Source organism: Asterias rubens, chromosome 2 (genome assembly GCF_902459465.1).
Source record: "Asterias rubens chromosome 2, eAstRub1.3, whole genome shotgun sequence".
Lineage (NCBI taxonomy): Eukaryota > Metazoa > Echinodermata > Asteroidea > Forcipulatida > Asteriidae > Asterias > Asterias rubens.
Window position 1 is genome coordinate 22,057,622 of NC_047063.1, and position 22,363 is coordinate 22,079,984.

At 38.5% G+C, this 22,363-nt stretch overlaps 1 long non-coding RNA gene across 1 annotated transcript; it reads left to right on the forward strand.

Moving 5' to 3' along the window:
- Window positions 1–736: 736 nt before the first annotated feature.
- LOC117307308 lies at window positions 737–19,889 on the forward strand. The gene is made up of 3 exons (XR_004521069.1): window positions 737–839; window positions 3,331–3,556; window positions 19,770–19,889. It is a non-coding gene; the product is annotated as an uncharacterized LOC117307308 (long non-coding RNA).
- The last annotated feature ends 2,474 nt before the right edge of the window (window positions 19,890–22,363 follow it).

Below are 22,363 nucleotides of genomic sequence, written 5' to 3' on the forward strand. Positions count from 1 at the left end.
TGAGACCAAAACTATTTTGTGACTTGTTTTACTCATTTCTCAAAAACTACAAAACCTCAGTTAGTAATATTTGAAGGGAAGCTTTCCACTATCATTATCTTCAAACCCTGTAAGTTTACTGAAAAATATGTGGACATTTCGAAAAAGCACCCGAATTCTGTTGACGCATCACACTTTCCCCGAAAAGCTTGGTTACATCAAATTCCGACCTCAAATTCCTAAACCTCATAAGATTTTGTATTGATTGAGTTCTCTTTTGAAAAAGAAATCCACATGTTTTACGCTCAAAACAAGGGGTTGGTAAATTTGATGGAGTACCAATCTTCATGTGAACCATATCTTTCTAAAATAACTGTTGTCAAAAATCAAAGGAAATCGGTTTTTGCATTTTTCAACCACAGGATATCAAAATAAGCCTGACGTAAATAGGAACAAAAATCATTTCAAAAGTTGTATCCATGTAAACGTTTTCATTTCACTTAAATTGATGAAAGTTTCACAGGTTGGTTGAATGGTAGAGTGTTACCGGTATTCCCCGGGCCCTCCCGCCCCCCAGTATGATTCATCGTATAGCGCCACCAGCGCTCAAAACACACATTTGTAAACAAGAATCAGTCTGGTGCTTTGTTTACGATTTATTCACCGTGTAACGCAACACAATATGATCGAATGACGTCTGGATGTCGTTAAAGTGTGCACGTGCGGAATTTCAGTGTTTTTTTCGGAGGAGCTCGTTTGTATTTGACGATCTGAACATGGAGGTAGAATTCTGAAGGAGCGAGGAATTCATTGAAATTTGTGATTTTGCTGCTCGTTTTAACGCCATACATTGTCTCAAGGTAGGAAAGTTACTTTTACTTTTGTATTTGGTGTTTTTATTAAGTGCATTGTGTGTTGGATTGTTTACAAAAACTTGTGAAAGTTGTATTGTAATTTTTTTCTTCTATTTTTATCGGTGACGGTAGTCCCCCCCAAAAAACTCTAAATCGAATGACTGTTGTGTCTATTGTGATAAAATCGTGTATATAACACCTTTTTTTAGTCACTCCCCTCCCCCCCCCCCCAATTCTTAGTACTCAACATGCACAGGCACAGAGTAATTTACTTCTTGACCGGGGCCAGGAGAAAGGAAATTGTCACAAATTTCGGCTGTACCTACCTAGATTTAGAAATTTGTTTAAATAACTTTGTTTTTATTTATTTCTGTTGGGCGCTATCAACCGATCGCGCTGCGCTATTGAAAGATGTATTGGTCGCGCAGCAATCGGTCGATCACGAAACAATCGGTCGCTCACGCATCAATCGGTCGATCGCCCAACAATCAGTCGATTGCACAACATTTGGCAATGAACATGCACGATCAACCGATCGTGCGGGAATGGCTCGGCGCGATCAGCTGATTGTGCAGGAATGGTGTTGCGCGATCGACCGATTGTGCAGGAATGGTTTTGCTCGATCGGCCGATTGTGCAGGAATGGTTTTGCGCGATCGACCGATTAAGCAGGGGCCGATTTCACAAAGATCTTAGATTGATCGTAACTGCAAATCAATCGTAGTTGCTAAGTAAAGTGTGATGTCACAATACAAATCACTATCCCTATGGTGATACTGAAAATTTGTCTTGCAATAAATTGTATTGCTTTGAGAAATCGCCCTAGGAATGGTTTACCTGCACGACAGGTCGATTTGTGCAAAACCATTCGTGTACAATGGCCGATAGCGCATTCCTGCATGATCGGTCGAACTCGCAAAAACCATTCCTGCACGATCGCACGATCGCGAAAAACTTTTCCTGCACGATCGGTCGATCGCGAAAATCAATTCCTTCACAATCCGTAGATTGCGCAAAACTTTTCCTGCACAATCGGTAGATCGCACAAAGCCTTTCCTGCACATCGGCTGATCGGCTGATCTCGTAAAAAAATTACTTGTAGCGCGATCGATTAAGTGCGCAAAGATTTTCATTGCGCTATTTACCGATTGTTGCGTGATAGACCAATTGTTGCGCGATCGACCGATTGCTGCGCGACCAATAGATCTTTCAATAGCGCAGCGCGATCGACCGATCGCGCAGATTGGCCGATCGCGCCCAACATTTCTATGTTTAATGTTATTATTTTTTAACTATTTTGTTTTATTACAAACTCACAAATCGTGGCCCAAGGCCAAGGGCCAAATTGGTGTGACTGTACAAATAAATATATTAAAAATTTAACATTGTAAATATAGACAACATTATCAAAACAACTACTACTGTTTACCACTCCTGCTAGTGCTGTAACAATCCCGGCCATATCTCATTGCCCCCCCCCCCCCTGCCTACTCCTAGAACTATGCTATGACTGAGGTTTGTTCTGCCATTGTCTCCAATAACCTCATATAGACCAACATGTCTCTCAACACAACAAACGGTTAGGGTTTTGGGGGTTTTGGCAATTCGATTTGAGGTCAAATCTCTTCTTCTTTTTTAATTGAAATCTAGCCAAAATTTAGTTGTGATTTTTGAAAGTGGTAAAAATGTGGCAAATCTGGTGACTACCTGTCAAAATTATACGTGTTGGACCAGAGTGTCATTTGCCGCTCGAGAGAATCTCGTAACCCTCCGGCCTGCAGCTGTCGGGAGGAGGGTTACATTATCGCAACTAGCCAAAATTTGGCTCTATGTGTTCTTTGAACTCTCATTGACCTAGAAGTTGGTCCAGAAAGTCCACTCCGCAATCTCAAAAATTGTTAACATTTTAAAATTCAGACCCTTATTCAGTCCCCATCTATTCCGTTTTACCACTACTATAAATGCCGCTGTCCCCGACGCCTTGCGAGGTCACGACGTAACGGTCCGTGCTTTGTGTACAAAACATATCCACGCGTCTTGGAACCACAAAGAGTGTACAAACTGGTACTCTCTGCGATCTTGGTGGTTCCTCAAGAAAAGCCAAGGGTGCTGTTTTCCCTTTTAGTGATATTATTGAAAATGGGGCTTCCAGCTCAATTTACTTTGGATTGTGACACTTAGCTTCGTCGACTAGGCGGAGGGTTGACCCATGCATGATGTATCACGCTTTAATGATGTTTTTTCTCTTGTTGGTGATGCGAAGTACCTAGCATTTGCTGGGGTTGAAGGACATTTTTGGAGGTTGGTGAGGTCCTGCTGGAGAGTAGTGACATCGTACTGGTATCTGATGGGCCGGTATAAAAGACAATCATCTGCGAAAAGGCAAATTTCAGATGAAACACAGTCCGGCAGGTCACTTATGAGCAACTAGGCCTGGTGTAAGAGTCATCTTAACTATTGAATTTATAATTAAAAAAAAGTTTGAATTTATTCCATAGGTCTTCTGCTCTTGATTAACTATGGCGCTCATGCTAATGGCGGACTATGAAGCAAGACTGGCTTTGAGAAGAGAAAGACTGTTTCGGGACAGGCAAATCTTGTTGGATACACTCCTTGACCATAGAGCCACCATGCACTGATGAAGAAGTCTGGAGAAGATTCACGCAGCTTGCGATCACCCAACTGTTAGAAAGGGTTGGTCAACAGATACAACCTCCATCACAGGTAAATATTCCTTGATCATCTTGAGGATAGGCCTTTAAAGTTCAAAGTAATAACTGTTTGACTTGTGTCTTAACTCGAGCAAAAAAAAAGTATGGCATCAACTCGCCACCAGCCATCTTGAAATTTCAGTAAGTGTGTAATTCCCGACGACCGTTTCAAGCATTATCTATGTAAAACAGCCTTCACGCGAGAAGATCGAGCCTCGTTCAAGAGATCGTTACGCTTTATATCATACATGTAATTAAGACTAGTTCTTAGAATCAATCTTAGCTGAGTTCGATCCTAGTCTTATCTCCTAGGACTAGTCCTAAGTTAGGTCAAACTTTGTGAAAGGGACCCGGGGCCGAACTTCATTGAGCTGCTTTCAAAGCACAAAATGTTAGGCTTACCTAGCCCTATTAGGACTCTTCCTCTGTGCACACAGATACAGAGTCCTATCTATTAAGGCCCGTTCTAGGGCGAAAAAATTTCAAAGCTTTATAACTCAAATCTTACCTGCAACAAGCCACTAATTCCAACAGGTTCACATTCCATGGCGGCATACATTTTTCTGCGGTGGGTTTTGGTCCTCATATATTCCTCACAAATCCGTCCTTTTCGTGAAATAATGCAGCTCCCAACGTCAACAAATTCCGGTTTTGATAATTTTCTCACAGTGTTGTCTGTTGCCAGAGTACGCGAACATTCGCGTACAAGACTCATGATGCAAGCACATGAATTCTTGGTCACCGTATCTTGACTGCACAGCATTAACACGCAAACACAACACAAGATTTGCGCGTCAAGCGTCTTGCGTACACACAGCAGATTGCGGACAAGAATGCATTATGCGAATACCCAACAGCCGAACATTTCCCATGTCATTCATGACATGCACAAGTTTTACATGGCGAAAATGGCGAACGCGTTCCGTCGACCAAGGGCATTTAATATAACTGCATGGACGGTTTTGCACAGGGCGGACACAACTGCATATGAAAATGTGTCCCCGTGGACACATTTGCATTATGCAATAGCGTGCGGGCGGACAAGATTGCATATGCAAAACCGTCCGGCGGATAATATTGCATAGAGGACATAATTGCATGCGACACCAGCTTGGCACATTTTTCAGATTTTTGAATGAAAACTCAACTTTACAAAACTCTCATTATATCTCAACCTCTGGTTGATTTACTAAGTCCGCACTGATGAAATGTCTTCAGTAGTGTACTCTGTATCATTTGAAACCATAAAATCACCGAAAATTGTTTGATCTCAAATCTGAAAATATTCCCATGCCGGTAGCAGATGCAATTGTGTCCGCCATGCAAAACTTTGCGCTCCGGACTCTTTTGCATATGCAAACTCTCCGGGGCTATGCAAAAAACGTCCGGCGGACATGCACATGACTGTACATGTATGTGCGCTCGTAAGCAAGCCTACATACATGCAGCATGAATATTATATTTTATGTTTGCAGCGAATACCCAATAGCCGAACATTTCCCATGTCATTCATGACATGCACTTATGCTTGTAAAATAATCGCGAACGTGTTTCGTAGACCAAGGGCGTTTAATATACTGCATGGACGGTTTTGCAAGGGGCGGACACAACTGCATATGCAAATGTGTCCGGGCGGACACAATTGCATTATGCAGCAGCGTCCGGGCGGACATTATTGCATATTCAACAATGTCCTCCGGATAATATTGCATAGAGGACATAATTGCATGCGACACCGGCTTGGCACATTTTTCATATTTTTGACTAAAAACTCAAACTCACAAAATTCCCATTATATCTCAAACTTTGGTTGATTTACTAATAGAACCTCATCCAAGAGTTGCTGGGATGGGCTAAAGGCATATTATTGAGTCATTCCCCTGACCTAATTCAACATTTGTAAAGAGCAATCTATCTATGATCAATATATTTTATCTTGCTGGAAAAATTAAGAGAAACTTGAAGTGAAGAAAATTAAGAACAAGCATCATAACCACAAAATCTCAAAAAGGCTAAACGAGAGCCCTTAAAAATGATGCCAAGGGCTCAAAAAGTCATTGGCTGAGAAGTCTCGTAATTATGTGCATGTTTGAACCATTGATGGTCAAAACCAAGGGTTCATTTGAGAACATTTTTGTTTTTGAACTGGTTCCACCCAGCATAATAAACAGGCCCTGGAATCAAGCTACTAACATAGTATATTAATTAGCATGATCAACTGGCCCAGATGTCTGTGGTTGAGCGTTTGTGCTGGAACCATGCTTCTGTCATACCGCCCTCTGTTGACACTATGTGCAGTGTGTTTTGTAGTTTGCCCTAAAGTGATGCTATGTGTGGGCCGTTTATTTGTTCAGTTTTTGCATGTTTTTGTTGGGGTTTTTTTTGCCGGGGGGGGGGGGGGGTTATGGAAGGGAGTTGATATTGGCAAGGTAAGTAGTGTTTTGAAGAGATTTTGCTAGCTTACATTTTTGGTTTGCACTGACTGCTAGCAAATTATTATTTACACCAGTATAAAAAGAGCCATGAGGATGAACCTTGAAATAGACAATGTTTGGCCCATAATTTGAGTAGGGCTCCCTCTGTTGGTGAACAAGAGACATGTGCCACTTCAGTTTGTGAACTAAGTGTTATTTGTGTGGGCGGGGTTACATTTCTTAGTGATGGTATTATAGTCGACAGTCACCTTTGTGGTATTTGGGATATTTTTGACCGAATAAATCCACACAATAGCGGGAGAAATTAAACAGCTTAAAGTGAGATTTGTTATCTTGTGTGCAACTAAAATACGCACAAAGCGACAGGAAACGGAAACGGATTAAACAAATAACAACATATGTTATAGTTTTCATGCATGTATTTATGTACCGGATCGATGTTCTTCACAGTATGCCCCGGTTAAACAGAGGTCAGCATGTCTACTATCACTAACAGCTGCCGGGGCGAATCCCCTCTCACAGCATACCGATTATCATAGAGTTATCCACCCACATATATTTCCCAACTGTGTGATTATTTGTTATCAGTTTTTTAGCATGTTTACATTTCTAATATCCAAAGCACCCTAATCAATAGGCCATTTTGAGATAGGGTGGACACAATACTACAACACTGTAAGATTTGGGTAAATTTGTCTGTATACAACCAAACCAAACAGAACACTCCTCCGTATGCCATACCTAAAAAAAAGTCTAATAGGCTGGTTTTACCAAATGAAAGTTAGATGTTTTTTGTTTTGTTTTTTTAAACAGAACTTTGATTAGATGTTCAGGTTCAGGATTTATTTATTTTTATTTTTCATTTTAATTCTTGGTACAAAAAAAAGCAAAACTATTAAACGAGCACAGACCTAGCTCATAAAAAGTACACATTTATATACTATACATTAAACACTCTAAAATGCAGCATAAGAGCATTAGAGGATTCTGTTTAAAAACTAAATCCACAAGCTGATCCATAAATAGCATTTATTAATAACTCATACACACCCTTATCAATTGACAAACCTAAACAAAGTTTTTTTTTAACCCAACTTTAAAATAAAACTGTTTGAGGCTAAAACATAGGCCTAACGGGAGTCTTATTTTTAGCAGTGTCCACTGAATCAAAATTAGAGATCTATTAATAGGATTGATTGATAACCAGTACACACCATTATTAATAGAAACACTTAGTTTTTTAAACAGAACTTTAAGATCAAAATGTTTTACTTGCGAACGCTAAAATATAACGGGATTCTATTTTTCGCAATAGCCACTGAACCAGAAATGTAGATCTATGTTTCGGATGTCCGGTTCGCCCGCTATTTTAATAGATGAAGGTACCAGCTTCTAAGTCTAGTCTCTACCCACACAAGGCTGTAGTAAGCCCACCACTGTCAAGTTGAAGTCTAGACAAAAAAGCAAAAGGTTCAATATGTGGTCTTCAGAAGAGACCTGGGAAGTAGAATGTTAGCAGGGCAAGAAGTTACCCAGGGGTAAATGGGTACCTGTGAGGTCAGAGATGGTTCTTGTGATTGATTTAGCCGAGTAGTGCATTTGTTGCACTAGACTGTATACTCCCCATGAAGCTGAGATGGTTTAAGGAATGAATTAAGGCTCAGTGGCCAGGTTAATAATGTTGGAGCGCCATGAGTGTCACTGCGTGACGGACCTGAGCGATATAAGAAGCCATTATTATTATTATTATTACAAGTTGACACTGGACCGCTGAGGCGAGTAATTTGAGTGTAAACTCAAGGCAGGACAATTCTGTTTTTTCCCCGTTTTTTTTCTTGAGTATAATATCTTGAAAATTGTTTTTGAAAAAACGATGTTGCGTTTGAGTCTTATAAATATCTTTAAATTCTGCTGAGTATCACCCATAAAACAGAATATTCTGACTCTTTCCGATAGTTCAAAAAGGAGGGTTCAAATTTCAAGAACTCCGTACCAGAGGTCTTGGAACCTGGAAACTGTCGCTGGCCAGAAATTTATTTTTACAAAACCTGTTTTCTCTCTTTCCTGTATTTGCTGAACTTTTAGGAGTAGGAAGTTTGTCAATGCGCAGCTTCAGAATTTGAAAGGGAACATCCTATGGTTTAGAACAATTTCAATCCTATACGAATGTACATGTATTAATGAGACTAAACTTTGAAAATGTCTTTTCAAAAGGTGGTATTGTATTATAATCCTTTTAATTGGAATACACAGTCTGAAAAACGTGTCTGACAATAATGTTTCTACGATTCAAATTTTTGGGGGAAATTCTGGTACATTCCCAAATCACACTACTTAAAAGGCAGTGGACACTGTTGGTAGTTACTCAAAATAATTATTATCATAAAACCTTTCTTGGTTAGGAGTAATGGGGAGAGGTTGATAGTGTAAAACATTGTGAGAAACAGCTCCCTCTGAAGTGACGTAGTGATTTTCCACGAATTTGATTTTGAGACCTCAGATTTAGAATTTTAGGTCTCGAAATCAAGCATCTGAAAGCACCAAACTTTGTGTGACCATGGTGCGACAAGGGTGTTTTTTTTTTCATTAATATCTCGCAACTTCGACGACCGATTGAGCTAAAATTTTCACAGGTTTGTTATTTTATGCATATGTTGAGACACACCAAGTGAGAAGACTGGTCTTTGACAATTACCAGTGTCATTAAGGTAAAATGATTCCTAACATGTGTTATATCTCTATCAAAAACTATTTTAGAAATAAACTAGTTAACTGTTTCTTGCCGTTTAATTTTCCATTTAAAGTAAATCTTAATAAGCTTTAGACCAAGTGCGAAAAGTGCTTGACTCTGCCAGTGGTAGTTCCAGTGATTATTTGCAGTGTTAAAGGCAGTGGACGCTATTGGTAATTACTCAAAATAATTATGAGCATAAAACCTTAATTGGTACCGAGTAATGGGGAGAGGTTGATAGTATAAAACATTGTGTGAAACGGCTCCCTCTGAAGTGACGTAGTTTTCGAGAAAGAAGTAATTTTCCACGAATTTGATTTTGAGACCTCAAATTTAGAATTTGAGGTCTTGAAATCAAGCATCTGAAAGCACACAACTTTGTGTAACAAGGATGTTTTTTTTCTTTCATTATTATCTCGCAACTTTGACGACCGATTGAGCTCAAATTTTCACAGGTTTGTTATGTTATGCATATGTTGAGATACACCAAACGAGAAGACTGGTCTTTGACAATTACCAATAGTGTCCAGTGTCTTAAAGGCACTAGCAGTCAAGTGGAACAATAAAGGGAAACCCCCCCCCCAAAAAAACAAAAAAAAAAAAAACTTATCCAATTCAATATTATGATGGCGTGTTTGATTAATGACTACCCTGGTACCTACTCAGCTATTACCCCTTGAGCTGCCCTCACAAGTGCCCTTTTAAACTTTCTCATAAAAGCCTTACACGACAAACTTGCGTAAAGAAGCTTTGCAATGATGTTGACTTCAAGTCTGATCCTTGCTTTATGGTTTCAGGGACTGATACTAATTGTGTTTTTATCCTTGTCTTGGTTTTCTATTAATTGGGCAGGGCCTGGGCAGAATTTACTGCTTAGCAAATTTCTCTGCTAAGCGAAAAATGAGTGAGGCATCAATACCAAGAATGGGAACTTTGAGGAATTTTTGCTGGGGACCTCAAATTTGGCACTGCCTTGTGTGTATAGAGGGTGAACTAATGTACACACAGAGTCTCACATCAAAGTGATCGAACCCACCTATAATCATTCATTCTGGAGTACGGGGCTCCAGCTTGGATTCCACACCAGTCTGGTCATCTGAAAGATCTTGAAAAGATTCAAAAGCGCTTACCGCGTACTTGTCTGCCTGCACCTAGAGGCGAGTTGCCTTACAATGAACGCCTTCAAAGGCTTGGGCTTACCTCTTTGGAGAATAGATATAATTACTTTGCCATTGCCTATGTTGCCAAGTGTCTATATAGGGTGTATGATGTTGATCCTTTCAATTTTATTACAATTAATGCTCGCCATTCTGACACTCTTAAATTTCATCATACTTATGCTAGAACTGATGCTTTTAAATGTACTGTTTTTAACAGATTTCCTGTCTACTTTGACAGTTTACCCTCCCATGTTAGGGATCAACTTTTAACTAGCCTTCCTGGTTTTGTTAGAGGAATCAAAAAGCATTTTAAAGAAATCAGCTGGCAGGTCCACATTTAAAAAAAAAATTTTTTAAATGCTTTTTGTTTTTTTCTTGCTTGTCTTTTATATATGAGTTGCCTGGCTTGGCTGGTGGGTAATACGTATTCCTCCTGTGGAGGGTGTGTCTTGTTAATTCTCGTTATTGTCCCGAACCAAAAGGTCAGCCGCTTTGAAAGTGACTTTTTGTCGCTATTGGCTTTCCCTGCCAGGGTTCTTGTCTTTTGTTTCGTCTGTAGTGTTTTGTGTTCCACCCCCACTGGAGGTGTTTCCTACACAATCCTTATATCTGCCCGCGGCCAGGCCAGGTTTCTCAGTAATTTGCTAGTGTTTTTGCATATTTTTAGCTGTTCTCTTTCTATAACCATTGTATTGCTTTTTCTTGTAAATCTTTGATGTGCAATTTTTATATACATGTTTGTGTTTTTTTCATGTTTGCTGGCAAATAAAATGAAATGAAAATGAAATGAAATTCAAAGAGAACCAGGAAAAAAGACTATGTGTGTACACAGTACACAGTATACACCCTTGAAATGGCACTTTGGGTGTGTCCTTTTCATGCAGTCAGCAGATAACTGAAGCCAAGTACCAAATATGCAGACCTTTTTGACTGTCAGTTCCCCTTGTGGTTAATTTGTACTTGATTTTTGAAATAAAAACACATCCACTGAAGGTGATATCTCTGCTGCTGCATCCAGGTTGTATCAGGGAACTTTGGTGTGATCCATGGCTATACAGCAGAAACTTGCAGCTACCTCCACGCTTGCAGGTTAAATGGTTTCTGACTGCCCCCCCCCCCCCCAAAAAAAAAAAAAAGTCACTCACACAAAATTTATTCCAGGATTCCTGTGCCTAGTTCCTTAGCAGAGTGGTTTTTAAACACTTTCTGTTTGGCTGCTTTGTAGAAATGCATCCCACTCGCTTAAAAAAATTTCTTAGCAAAAGTAAGAAGGGATCAAGTCACAAAATGTGCACAAAACAGGATATTTTAGCTGGTTACTCTTTTCCAATAAGAATTTTGTTTTGATGCTTAATAAATTGCTCACTTTTAAAGCAGCTTTATGAACTTCAGCCCTGATCATAGTTCCAAAACTACTAGATAATTTTCCTTTATGCAAAAAACTATATAACTTTTCTTCATGGAAACAAAAAACGAAGAAAAAAAACCAAGCACAAAAATCAGTTTAGTTCTATTACAACACCTCATTAGTCTGGTTGTGAAACAATGGCGCTTCGGTAATAGGTATTAGCTGGTGGAAGTCTTATCGCGGTAGATCTGGTATCAAATGGGGTGGGGGGGGGGGGGGTTGACTTTGTTACCTAACTATTTAGTAGTAGGGGTCAGTATGTAATAAGGTTACTGCATTGAACTAGATTTTATTGACTCAGCAGTTATATCAGTTGAGTCAAATTTGTGTTGGGCGTTTAATTATACATTTACAATCGGGCATTTTATGAGATATAGATATCATGATAAGTCTCGGAGAGGGGGGGGGGGGGTTGTAGGGTTTTTCTGTTGAAAGAAAAAAAACACCCTTGTCACAAGAAGTTGTGTACTTTCAGATGCTTGATTTCGAGACCTCAAATTCTAAACTTGAGGTCTCGCAATCAAACTCATGGAAAATTACTTCTTTCTCAAAAACTACGTCACTTCAGAGGGAGCTGTTTCTCACAATGTTTTATACTATCAACCTCTCCCCATTACTCATTACCAAGTGAGGTTTTATGCTGACAATTATTTTGAGTAATTACCAATAGTGTCCACTGCCTTTAACTTCCATCAGGGATAAAGACTATCATTTTGTTTGTACCCTTTGTTTTGATGCTCTCTCCCAATGCCAGTACAAAATGTGTGCACAGCTTTTTGTGGGTTGTTGTTGTTGTTAGTTTTGGTATGACAAACATTTGACCTGCATTTGCATGACCTTTTGTCCAGCTGTTATAACGTTGGTACTACACAAATTGAATGTTATGTTCAGACGAATATTAACGCCTTGGTGTAAATTTTCCTGTCATCACGACCACTCAAAAACACTACGCTGCGCATGTATACGAGCTTTTGCTTATTGAATATTGCATGTTTAGTCTGCTAATTGATTTACGCTTACTGCTGTGTACTTCCAGCAGTCTGTCTCAGTTGGCGGAATAATTTGTAATCCTGTCTGGACGATATGTAATTTAATATTTTATGACAAGTATAAGTGCATTCACTCCTCGTATATCTTTGCAGTCCTTGTTATAGTCTGACAGACTTGTTTGGTATCATATCAGCCACTGTTGTTTGAACAGTAGTTCTATTTTAGGCACTATACACTATTGGTAATTACTCAAAATAATTTTTAGCATAACAACTTACTTGATAACGAGGAATGGAGAGCTGTTGATAGTAAACTGCTCACACTGGATGGTGTACGTTTGGTAATCACTCTTAAAAATGAATGGCGATAAAAACCTTAAGTAACAAGCCTACAGCAGCGTTTGATAGTATAAAGCATTTTGTGAAACATTTCACTTCGAAGTAATGTGGTTTTTATAAAAAAAGATTATGTCCCAAATTTTTTATTCAAGAAGCGCTGCCGCGTAACACTTCTAAAATTGATCCTGGGTGGGCATAATCGCCCTGGATTTTGGGCGATATCTCAAAAACCTGACCACCTTTTGAAAGACAATGTTCATATGTTAATTTAATTGTGTACATCTACATTTAGAATTAAAACAATTGGCTGGTCCCAAAAACCCAGAGGTTCACAATAGGTCTAATATATTTGGCCGATTTTTTGACCTGAAAATTTCAATTTAAGTTTAAATAGCTTCAATAGATTTGAGAAAGTTCAGAAGCTTTCACAAACAAATCCCCCAATGATAAACAGTTAAAGACACTGGGCACTATTGGTAATTGTCAAAGACCAGTCTTCTCACTTGGTGTATCTCAACATATATGCACAAAATTACAAACCTGTGAAAATTTGAACTCAATTGGTCGTCAACGTTGCAAGATAATAATGGAAGAAAAAACAAAAAACAACCTTGTCACACAAAGTTGTGTGCTTTCAGATGCTTGATTTCTGGACCTTCAATTTTAATTCTGAGGTCTCGAAATCAAATTCAAATATTGTAATGGAAAATTACTCCTTTCTCGAAAACTACGTTACTTCAGAGGGAGCCGTTTCTCACAATGTTTTATACTATCTACAGCTCCCCATTGCTTGTTACCAAGTAAATTTTTATGCTAACAATTATTTTGAGTAATTACCAATAGTGTCCGGTGCCTTTAAAACAAGCTTAAAATTAATTATTGTTGGGATCCCATCCATTGGCAAAAAGATATCATGCTTTTAAAACATTTTCCCTGTATTTTGCAAACATTTTGTATAGGCCTACTGTTCGTTTCGAAACAACTTTATCTGTCAAGATTCGTCAGATAAGAAATCAAGTGCGTCACGAGAAATTAATGAGGCACCTAAGACGTGATAATGACCTTCAATTGTTTAATTGTTTTCTTTGAAGCCATTTGTTTTTTTTTTCAATGAAATTTTTTGGGATGCCTGTTTTATAGTTTTCTTTTGACAATGAAATGCCTAATTAGGCAGCGTATACCGAGCGTATACCGCTCGATTATTGATTTGATTCCAAACCAAATGTAGATATACATTAAAACTAACCTGTGAAAACTTCAGTTAAAAAGGCGGCAGCGTTGTTGAGTTTTCACTAAAAATCTGTAGTCGTTATGTCCATGCTGAGGAAGAACAATCCGTAGTACACAATCTGAGAGACATTTCATGCAGAAACGTTTTTTAGTCCCTTTTTCTGAAGCAACATTCCTTAGAACGGAATCATTTCAAGAATGATTATACATTACAAAGAGTTGCAGTGGTGCTTAATAAGGGAATAAAAGGGTAGCGACGAGTTCTTACACGGCCGTAAAGCCGGCAGGGTCGAATTGCCGTGCGTTGTGCACGGCAACAACCCTGCAAGGTTTTAAACGGACGTTTAAGAACGAGTCAATACTCTTTTATTCCCATTTATAAATGCCCTTTTGTTAAAAAACGTCAACAAAATACAATTACAGACAGTTTGACAATTAAAAATTTGAGGTTTGAAATATTAAAAAAAAAAACTTTGTCAAGAGTCTGCTACGCGTGGGTTGTGTGTATGCGCGCGGGCTAGTGTCCACTGCCTTTAAATAAACCATTTATTTATTCAACAAACACAAAAACACAACTTAGCCTGGCTAAAGACCTCTTAAGAAAAGAAAAAATCTCTGATTCAAGTCAAACAATTAAGGGTGTTTACATGAAACACACTCAATTTGACAAAATGTTGCCAATCTGTTTTCACAAATTACATATCAACGTTGTTGTTGCATTCTTGTCTGGTGTCCTTTCTGGATACAAATCCCTACTTAGACGTTAATCCATATTGATTGATTCTACACTCACAGGGAATCTGCCGCCCCCTCATTGCATAAAATTTGCATAAATCCATCTAATTGGTGTCGGCCCAATATCTGTATGAACCTCAAATACCTATCTGGCTATGCGCTGTTGTGTGGTCGTGGTTCAACCACAATAGAACCACTTTGAATAATAATCCAGAATTTAAATGAAAGAAAAGAATGTATATTTAGGCTAAAAAAATCAGGGAGGGTCGGTCGGTCGGTAAAATAGGGCCTACGTCAGATCAGAGGAGAAAAAAAAAATCCACACATTTTAGGTTGATCTTATCCCCAATTGTATTTAAAAAAAAAATGTAAACACCATTTTGAAAAAAAAAGAAGAAAAAAAAAAAACGCGACCGTGGATTTTTAAAAAAAAAAATTTCTGCCTTATGGTGGACTCCTTTTGTTGAATTTATTTGGTTTAAAAAAACACAACACATGGTCGGTATTTTAAAAGATGAAGAATTTGCGACAGAGATAAAAGAATATTCTTTGGTTTTACCCTTACACCGATTTGTGTGAAGCACTGTGTATTTGTTTTTGTAGTCCTGTGAAGATTTAAACAAATACACAGGCTTTTCTTATTTGAGTGGGATTCGAACCCATTCGGTAGTTTCACAAGGTAGTACTAAGCATAACATAGGCCATTTATTGATAAAAAAAACAAAAGTGGAACTGTGGGTGAAGGTAAAAACAAAGAAAAAAACCTACTTGTGTATATTTGTTTGTTTGTTTATTTGTTTGTTTGTTTGTTCGTTTAGATGACCTTCCTATCAAGGGAACTTGGCAAATAAACACGTAAACAAACGCAAGGGGTCTATTTTGAGTAATTGGGGAAGCAATTTACCCCCCCCCCCCCCACGCACACGCACATACACGCTATCAAACACCTGGCTTAAAAGTGCTCCAAATATTCCAAGTAGACAATAAATCCAATGCGTGATGTACCAACTCACGTGTCCATATACAGCACTCAATCTAAAATCAACTTGTTATTCCAAGAATCGTCCGGCGATTAGGTGTTATTATATTTCTGTGTATTCATTTTCATTTTCGCATATGTGGGTTTTTTTTTATAAGGGAGTTCATGTTAAATGAGTTTCCCAGTTGTGTACCAGTCTCTGCCAGGTTGTCACTGGTTTGTTAACCTTCATTGCGTATTTTTCCAAGAGATGTTTTTTTTTTAATTTCCAGTTCGGTGAATAGTACATCTAACCGTTTCTATTCCAATCAATATCTAATTATGGGAAAGGAGCCAAAATACATGAATAAAACATGTTTTTGGTTTTAATTCGTGTGTATTTTTTGCCTGAGGGCTCAGGTTTTTTTAGTAAATGTAAACCTTCAGAAAGCCTTCAAATGTCATTGAATTTCAATTCTGCAACTGACGGCATTTGCAATGCGTATGCAGGTAAACAGATGGCAAATTGGTTGTTGACGTAAACAACCCATCCTTTATTCAACTTGATTTCTCGGTAATTCCCAGACTATTTTGTTTTTATTTTAAAAGAAAAACAAATTGCTGTTGGTGTAATAATGGGGACATTATACAAGTGAAACGTGTAGTGACATTACTTGTGAGTAGCATGAGTGCTTTAAAGACACTGGGCACTTTGGTTATTGTCAAAGACTAGTCTTCACACTTAATGTATCTCAACAAATGCACAACATGACAAACCTGTGAAAATTTGAACTCAATTGGTCGTCAAAGTTGTGAGATTTTAATAAAAAAAGCAAACACCCTTGTCCCTCGAAGTTGTGTGCTATTTAAGATACCTCATTTCAGGACCTCAATATCTAATTCTGAGGTCTGAAAATCAAATTTGTGGAAAATGACTTCTTTCTTGAAAACTACGTTAATGTAATAATAATAATAATAATAATTTATAATGATTTATAAAGCGCACATATCTGCCTAAAATGGCACCCAAGGCGCACAAGGAAAGCCCCCCACTAGAAACAGTAATTAGCGAAATAATGACAAGTATGGAAATGACAGTTAATCGCTGGATTCCTTCAAGAGGTATGTTTTCAGATGCTCGTGGAACAATTCTTTAGTTTTGCTAGATTTGACATTATTTATATGTGGGAAGTGCATTCCACAAAAGTGGGGCTGCTGCATAGAAAGACCTGTCACCCCAAGACCTCCTAGTTCTAGTTTCCTGGAGCTGCTGGGCTCTTTCTGAACACAGGCCAGGTCTGGAAGATCTCTTTTCCACAAGCAGATCTGACAAGTACACTGGTGTCTGGTTGATTCTGATTTTAAAAACCATGGGAAAGTACCTTGTACTTGAGTCTTTGCTTCACAGGCAGCCAGTGTAGATGCTTGAGAATGGGAGTGATGTGATTAGATAACTTTGATCGGGTGGCAAGCCGAGCCGCAGAACATTACATCAGAAGGAGCTGTTCTTTAATGTTGTATACTACCAAAGTCCTTTGCCTATAAAGCCCAGAAAATCCATTGAAAACGGCTGATCTCAGAGACCTTTGATCTAAAGTATCTGGTTCATTTGAGGCATTACTTTATTCTTCAGTGTATGGATTATATTATGAAGCCATTCAGTATTTAAACATCGAAACTTGGGGTGGGTGGGTTGGTCAAAACAATTTTGAAATGAAAATCGAAAGTTTGTAACATCGGCTGTTTTCAATAGCCCCTATGAGGCTACTGTTTTCCACATCATACTACTATCTCCAAGGTAGGAACTCATCTTAAAGGCAGTGAACACTATTGGTAATTACTCAAAATATTTATCAGCATAAAACCTCAATTGGTAACGAGAAATGGGGAGAGGTTGATAGTATAAAACATTGTGAGAAACGGCTCCCTCTGAAGTTGCGTAGTTTTCGAGAAAGAAGTTATTTTCCACGAATTTGCATTTTGAGACCTCAAGTTTAGAATTTGAAATCTGGAAATCAACCATCTAAAAGCACACAACTTTGTGTGACAGGGTGTCTTTTCTGTCATAGTTATCTCGCGACTCCGACGAGCAATTGAGCTCACATTTTCACAGGTATGTTAATTTATGCATGTGTTGATATACATGTAGTGAGAAGACTTGTCTTTGACAATTACCAATAGCGTCCACTGTCTTTAAATGGTTGAACAAGAATCATGACAAATGACAATTGGCATTCTATATGAATTGTTTACGTTAATTTGTGTTCAGTTCTGCTGGGTGAAAGCCCTTTATGTTCAGAACATATTCTTCTCTGAATTCCAACCATAGCTGGTTCGTGAATGGTATGCTGTTGGAACTTGATCTGAGAAGTTTCACTTTCATGCTCAGTCATTCGGTCCAGTGTTTGATATCAAATCCTTCAGAAAATGAAACTGAAAAGATGTTTTTCTTGAAATTTGAAAGAAGTCTACCTTTACACAGAAAAGCTTGTCTATACACAAGATATTTATATGTAGTTTCATTCAGTATATTGTTCTAGGGTTGATTTCATTTTGTCCAGCAATTTTGCATAGCTATTTAATTACGCTGTGTATGTTTTGTGCACACTGAATGCTGATATTAAAGGCAGTGGACACTATTGGTAATTACTCAAAATAATTTCAAAATTAAAACTAATTGGTAAGAAGATAATGGTGAGAGGTTAATAGTATAAAACATTGTGAGAAACGGCGCCCTCTGAAGTGCCATAGTTTTCGAGAAAGAAGTAATTTTCCACAAATTTGATTTTGAGACCTCAGATTTAGAACTTGAGGTCTCAAAATCAACCATCTAAACGCACACAACGTCTTGTACAAGGGTGTTTTTTCTTTTCATTATTATCTTGCAAGTTCGATGCCCGATTGAGCTCAAGTTTTCACAGGTTTGTTATTTTATGCATTTGTTGAGATACACAAACTGTGCATGCTAGTCTTTGACAGTTACCAATAGTGTCCACTGCCTTTAAGTAGCAAATGATAATTTTTGAGCATCAACTGATTTTGACATAAATTTTTTTGTTTTTTGTAGCATTTTGGGTGGCATTTTGCTCCGCTAGTCAAGGAACATCGTTCACTGTTTACACATCAATTTACATTGTGAACTATACCCAGACTTGCCAACTCTCCCTGACTCTGCAGAAAGTTACTTTGAATCTATTGTCTTTGTACTGCAAAATTAACATCTCCGCTCAAAATCTTATGTCAAAGGTTTTCCAAGGACTAATTTAGTTGTTTTTGTTTTGTTTCGTTTGTTTTTTGAACACCCAGCAGGGTGCGCATTACACGTCTTTATTATTGCTATCATTTGATAAGTTCAGCGATTCCACAAAGTGTATTGGTTTGTACACAGCGCTCTGCGTCCTTTTTTTTCTTTCTTCATTGTCACAAAGCAATAAATGAATGTGTTAAGGAATTGATTAACTCATCAAAACAGTATACAAGATTTAAATAGTGGTAATATACTTTATAGGCACTTGACACCTTTGGTAATTGTTCAAGACTAGATTTCTCACTCGGAGTATCCCAACATACATGTACGCACAAAGTGACAAATCTGTGAAAATTTGGGCCTAAATTATCGGTCATCAAAGTTCCAAGAAATTATTGAAAGACAAAATATCCTTGTTGCACAACTGCGTGTCTTTTAAATGCACGAAAAAAAGCTTCAGGCGTGAGCCGATTCTTACAATGTTTTATACTATCAGCAGTCCTCTGCTGCTCGATATCAAGTAAGTTTTTATGCTAGCAATTATTGTTTAGTAATTTACCAATAGTGTTCAGTGCCTTTAATGTTCAAATTTAAATAAGAGTGTCCTTAGAAACATCTAGACTCCCCTCGATGGCTAACACCAAGGCACAGAATATCTAGATTTTTAACTGACTATTTATTTGTCCCAGATACAACACTTTTCCCCCCAAAATCCTCCTCAAAGGAATTTGTTCATTTCTGTTTAACAGCCAATCCAGCAGGGTCTGTAATGGTATAGCGTTTGACGGGAAATAGTCCCGTTCAGGTCTGTTTTTGTCGTTAAAATTCGTTTAGTGTTTCTCCCTTTCCAATTTATTTTATATTCCCAATGAGATCCGACTAATCAGAATCGATACGCCCAGTGGAATATAAATATTGAGTATCAATTCCAGCGAATATTTTATTCCTCGAAGTTGCTTGATTTTTCTTTTTTGTTACTATTTCTATTTCTCAGAGATCTGTTTCTCTTGGGTCACGCGACTGGTTTATCTATCACCCATAGGGAGATGGCACTCCATAGAACCAAAGAATCCATCCAAGTAAGGTAAGCTAGACTTCCCCAAGTCAACTCATTGTCAAGTTTATTATTAACCTGCCTTCAAATGAGTTTCATTGTGTGTCCAGACAGTGTAGTAGGCTTTGTTTATTTTAAAGGGCAGCCCATGAGGTATTTTTAATTTCTACTGGAGCAATTCAAGGGCATGGCAATGACCGGGGGCATAGAGGCAATCGCGTTCATTGTCTCCGTGAAGTATCACGCCTGGCTAGTTCACAACCGTAGTGTTGTAAGGACCTGATCAAGTCTACTTGATGTTGGTTGGGTTTTTTTTCTTTCTGTTGACACGTCGTGGCTCTTTCATTGACGTGGTCGTGTGCAGCCTACACATTGCTGCGGGTGTCATCAGCGTAAGAGTAAAGTCTACGTGGAAAAGGTTACGTTCAGTCGTACGGGTTCAGCGCGAACACGTGGGTGTGTTTATAAACATTGATTGTGGCATCTCATTCTAATAAATCATCTACATATACGTGGCAGGTCTTCTTCTGCGGATGATTTAATGAGTAGGCGGAATGGAAAGATTTGTGTGTTTTTTTTAGCCCCCTTGAGACAATAACCAAAAGATGAAGGAATTATTGTCCAGAAAAGACGAGGTATTAATTTCTCCTTTTACTTTTTTTGTTATATGTTCCTTTCAGTGAAGGGTGTTTTTGTTGTTGTTGTAACAAGACAAAAAAACAGCTTTAGGTAAAATACGGATAATGTCAAGAGTATTTTTCGATGAGGATAATTTGTACCAAAACACCTCTTGATCATGTTTTCTCTTCTTCTTGATATTGTACAAAACACAATTGTTGACAAATTTTTCCCGTCGGCATAATAATAAATAATACAAAGCATTTGTATAGCGCTCTACGGAGAATGATATTTTGAGAGATTTGTTCTCATTTTATTTATTAAAAGTGTCAACTGGCCGTCAAGGGCTGAATTAAGGACATTTGAGTCAACAAATAGAGGGAAAGTTAATCAGAAAGAAGCTAAACTGAAAAACAAGTAAAAGTTATTAAAAAAAGTGAAATTTGCAACAATTGATTACTTCAGTGAATGGCCCAAAAAATTGTTTGCTTTAGTGGTAACAGACTAAAAACTTTTCAGGGAAGTTAGTGAAGTAATATCTGTCTGGTATTGGGGCTCTGTGCCATTGGATCCTTTTGAGGATGTGACATCGGCATGGTGTTACACCCCCCCCCCCCCCTATTGTGTTTTCATGGTGTTGTTGGAGTTTCTTGGGAATTCATTCATGGATTTTAGGGGGAGGGTAACTTCTTAAAGACTAAGAGGAAAACATTGTTTAATAGATGTTAAGTTTGTATGCGGGATAAAGAATAAATACATTTGGGTTTTACCCTTACACCTCTGGTGTTAGCACTGTATACTCAGTACTTTCCTGAGTTCTGTCAGGGAATAAAAAATACAGGCATATTACTCGGGTGGGTTCGAACCCTCGACCTTTGTAACTCTGGAGCAGTGTCTTACCAGCAAGGAAAAAGTGTGTGGGGACATTTGGGCAGGGGGGACCCCTTCATCACATAGCGGGGCATGGCAAAGACAGTTGAGCAAAGGTTGTCTGCTGAAGGGTGCCAGTTCATTAATCAGGAGGTCACTGGAAGATTCTTGAGGTCGCTGGAAGCTTCTTGAGGAGCCCTGAGGTCAGTGACCTGCCCGCTATCCACTCTACTCTCTCATGCAGTATTCAAGCTAAGTCCCATTCTATTCATAGACTGGCTGCTGGATTTGCTGGGAATAATGGTCACAGCTTGTCCCGTTGAGCTCCAGTCACATGTTTCCTTATCATCGAGATAATAAATTTAACAATTGGTTTTATAACACTAAGTTTGCCCATGCAGAGGTTGCGTGACCAGAAGTGCAAGCCAGCTTGTACCAGTCTCGGGTGTGTGTGTGTGTGTTTACTCGCTACCAGAACAATCCACTCAGTATGTCCATGGAAGAGGAAGGTCTGTCCTGTTGTTGTTTGGAGTCAGCTGATCTGTTATTCGAGGCTGATATATGGGCGGGCGTGTGTGTGTGTGTTGGTCAACTTGTATTGTGTGCGTGGGCGTGCTCGTGTTTATTTGTTTTCACATATGACATTGTTTCAAGGTGTTGTCTTAAAGGAGTTGGAAAGTGAACTGGAAAAGTTGTAACCTGAAACTGTATCTAGGCTCAGGCCGAAGTGTTGTACATTCAGAGTGGAGGCTGGGAGGTTAGGAAACCTAGAAAATGGGAGAGGTTGGGGTGAGGATTAGGGTAGGGGATTATCATCATTTAAATAAACTATCTAACAAATATATGCACTAAAAACTGGTTATCCATGCATACCCGTCAATTGTCCCTTTTTCCCCTGTGACTGCCTCGATTTTCAAATTGACCCCAAAAACTTAAAACCAGGATGTCCCCGATTTCTATGAAGGGGAGAAAGGTATAAATTACACACTAAAACAAAATGTATGAGTTTGATGCTTACTTTTAATAGAGGGCGTTGTATCATGAGG